This window comes from Marmota flaviventris, chromosome 6, assembly GCF_047511675.1.
Source record: "Marmota flaviventris isolate mMarFla1 chromosome 6, mMarFla1.hap1, whole genome shotgun sequence".
NCBI lineage: Eukaryota > Metazoa > Chordata > Mammalia > Rodentia > Sciuridae > Marmota > Marmota flaviventris.
Genome location: NC_092503.1, coordinates 39,874,588 through 39,878,849, shown reverse-complemented (window position 1 = coordinate 39,878,849; position 4,262 = coordinate 39,874,588). Strand labels below are relative to the sequence as shown.

General features: G+C 36.0%; 1 pseudogene; it reads left to right on the top strand.

Moving 5' to 3' along the window:
- The first annotated feature begins 3,098 nt into the window (after positions 1–3,098).
- LOC114102122 (eukaryotic translation initiation factor 1 pseudogene) lies at positions 3,099–3,644 on the top strand (annotated as a pseudogene).
- Positions 3,645–4,262: the final 618 nt, after the last annotated feature.

Here is a 4,262-nt window from a genome sequence, read left to right as displayed (position 1 = left end):
CTAAATTATTTTTAGGATTGTTTTTCCCTAGTTCCAAAAACACAAAAATTTAATTCAAATTCAAAGCTTAAAATATTAAGCACTTACTATGTGCCATAATCCTATGAAATGGTGTACATATGTTTTCTAACTTAATCCTCATGATTGCTCTATGAGGCAGATTCTGTTATCCTTGTACATTTCAAAGATGAACACTCTAAGTTTGAGAGAAGATAGTGACTAGACCAATGCCCAAAATATGATGAAGTCACATTACTAGCCACATTTTCTGATCCAGTATCATGTGCTTTAATACTGTTTTGGGAGATTAGGGCATAACTCTGAGCAGTGTTGAAAGCAACAGTATGTCACCTACTGAATATAATGTTACTAAAGAAATCTAAAGTAATATATTTGCTCTTAATTGAGCATTGTCTAGCTAAGATCTTACTAGTGCAGCTAGATATGTACCTATCATCTAGCTACAACATTGCAGTGAAATCAGTGATAAAGATAATACTCTCGATTGTTAAGGAAAGAAAACTTAAAGTTGCTTTATTTTTCAAAGCAATACAATATGTTTGCAACTACTGTTATTCTAGCTAATAAAATAGTAGAATATTTTTGAACAAATGTTTGCATGAAATCCCTGAGTATTATAACTTAGGGTGGTTAAAAGAATTCTTCAGACTGAAGATAATACAACCATTCTCACAAAGTTAGAAATATCTGGGTAATGAAACTACAATGCAATCTGTTAAAAATTTCCATTTGGACAATTATTTTTAATATTGGTATACCCAGCATAATCAAGATGAAATGAATTTAATAAGTGTTTGGGAAGTTTATTTCAATGTGCATAGAGTGGCTCTCAGTGTATTGAGAGAACACAAAGAAGCATGGTTAGATCCCTAGCCTCAAGACACCTTATTCCAAAATATTAATCTTTGAATAACCTAACCTTATAATCGTATACAGAGTGACTCCATATGGGTACTTCAAAGAGACTGCTTTCCTTTGTGATCAGAAATCTTAGAAAAAAAAATCATTTTGCAAGACATGGGCAGGTCTAATCCTTCACTATGACACAAGTCTTGATGTATAGTAGAGACTATTTTTTGTTGCTGTTATTAATCTCATAGTTTCAGGCATAAAGCATTAGCCACATGAGGTCACTGTTGTTCATACATGAATTATAACTACTATATAAATCTTGATTTTCTTGGTTGAATGATCTTAGAATCTATGACTTGAATAAATAATGTATGTGGAAGGGTGGTGACACATATTTTAGAATTCATGTAACTCAGATATACTTGTTAAAAAATGAGTATTTGTTTTGTGGCCAAATCCTTCATTGCATTCAATAAATCCAGAATTTTAATTTTTAGTGTAGTTGTATTAAAGAAAAATGGATTCAATAATGTATACAAAAGCTAACTTTGTCCTAAAAGTAATTTTAAAATTATTTGCACATAAGACTTAGTCATTCAAGCTTCACTAGTGTCTTTAATGAACATGATGAGTTTACTAGTCTTTTATATATTTATTTTTGTTACTGAGGATTGGATTCAGGGATGCCTTACCATTGCACTACATCCCCAAGTCTTTTTAAAAATTTTTTAATTTTATGACAGTGGCTTTCTTAGGACTTCAGTTGCTGAAGCTGGCCTCATACTTACCATCCTCCTACTTGAGCCTCCCAAATTGCTAGGATTACATGCATGTGCCACTTGACCAGTTTCCTAGTCTTATAGTTAGTGGATTATTGTGAAGTATCTTAAGCAAAATAAAAAATAACTTATTATTTACATTGCTTATTTTAAATCCAAGGAAACAAAATAGTGATTGTGGAAATATAATAGTTGTTGACATAAGTCACTACTTACATTCAAAAGTCCAATTTGAATTAAGTCATTTCAGAAGTATTGGTCACAAATATATCAGGTTTGGCAAACAATGGAAAAATCTGAATATACTGTACACACACCAGTGGATATTATAATTGTGTGTGTGTGTGTGTGTGTGTTTATGTGTATGGGGAAGAGCAAGCGAGAGAGGGAGAGAGGAAGAGAGAGATTGATTGTTTTCTTGTCATTGCTCCCATGAGGTCACCAAAAGTAATTTTTGTCAAGGTTTCAAACTACCCCATGACACCAAATCCAATGGATACTGATTATTATTATTATTCATTACTGGATCTCTCAATAATGTTAGACAGGCTTATTAGACTGAAGAGAAATACAGCCATTTGCCCAAAGTTAGAAATATCTAGGTAATGAAATTACTATGTAATCTGTTAAAAACTTCCATTAGGCATTTATTTTAATATTGGTATATCAGCATGATCAAGATGAGATGAATTCGATAGTGTTTGAGGAGTTTTTTTCAATGTGCATAAAGTACCTCTCAGTGTGGTGGGAAACACTAAGAAGCATGGTTTGATCTGCTAAGACTATTATCTTCATGGCCCAGGACTGCCCCACCAACCAGCAGACCCACGCCAGAACACAGACATATCCTGCCTCCATCTTGGGACACTGCAGCCATTGCCATAGTCCTCCCCATGCAGGATCCTCCACTTTGGAACAACACATAAGGCCTGGAGGCAGCTGCATCTCAGTACAGGCAGTCCACCCTTTTAACCCCATCTCTGAGAGTGGTTGCATCCATCTTGGGACACCCCCACTGCTATCTTGAGTTATTTCTGTTTTGCCACCACCACCTTTAGTTGCAGTAGCATTTATCATGGGATACCAGCCAGGGTCTAGAAGCCCATCACCAAGGTGAGGTACAGGTAATCTGCAGGAACACTATAAGATAGGGTAGAAACAGTAATATTTCAGATCTGCACTGCAATAAAGGAAGACACATAGACAACATGAAAAAAAAAAACAAGGGAAGAAAGTGCCCCCAAACAAACCAAGATACAATAATAGAGTCCATGGACAACACAGTTGGTGAAATATCAGAGAAGGAATTCAAAATGTACATAATTAAAATGATCTATGGGCCCCAGTCACTGAGCCACCGCGGAGGACTCAGCAGCCTCCCCCTCGAGCCCCCTCGCTTCCCAACGCTCAGTCCCCACCGCCTGCCTTTTCCCACAGCTGCCTTCCGCAGGCCGTTTCCACCGAGGAAAAGGAATCCTACAGTATGTCCGCTATCCAGAACCTCCACTCTTTCCACCCCTTTGCTGATGCAAGTAAGGGTGATGACCTGCTTCCTGTTGGCTCTGAGGATTATATCCATATAAGAATTCAACAGAGAAACGGCAGGAAGACCCTTACTACTGTCCAAGGGATCGCTGATGATTACGATAAAAAGAAACTAGTGAAGGCGTTTAAGAAGAAATTTGCCTGCAATGGTACCGTAATTGAGCATCCAGAATATGGAGAAATAATTCAGGTACAGGGTGACCAGGACAAGAACATATGCCAGTTCCTGGTAGAGATTGGACTGGCTAAGGACGATCAGATGAAGGTTCATGGGTTTTAAGTGCTTGTGGCTCACTGAAGCTTAAGTGAGGATTTCCTTGCAATGAGTAGAATTCCCCTTCTGTCCCTTGTCACAAGTTTAAAAATCTCACAGCTTGTATAATGTAACCATTTGGGGTCCGCTTTTAACTTGGACTAGTGTAACTCCTTCATGCAATAAACTGAAAAGAGCCAAAAAAATAAATAATAAAATAAAATTATCTATGAGTTAAATAATGAACTAAGTGAGCAAATACAGGCAAAAATTGATCACTCCAACAAAGAGATAAGAGAGCAAATACAGGCAGCAAAACACTACTTCAAGAAAGAGAGTTTCTGAAAAAAAAAGAAATTGTTGAGATGACTGAAACAATAAACAAAATAAAAAACTCAATAGAAAGCATCACCAGAAGACTAGATCAATTGGAAGACAGAATGTCAGACAATGAAAACTAAATATACAATCTGGAAAATAAAGATAACCACACAGTGAAGATGGTAAGAAACCATGAGCAGAACATCCAAGAATTATTGGATAGCATCAAAAGACCAAATCTAAGAGTTATTGGGATAGAGGAAGGGACAGAGATTCATATCAAAGGACTGCATAATCTCTTTAATGAAATAATATCAAAAAAATCCCAAACATGAAGAATGAATTGGAAAATAAAATACAAGAGACTTAGAGTATGCCAAATGTACAAAATTACAACAGATCTACACCAAGACACATTATAATGAAAATGCATAGAACACAGAATAAGGATAGAATTTTAAAAACCAGAAGAGAAAGGAATCAGATTACAT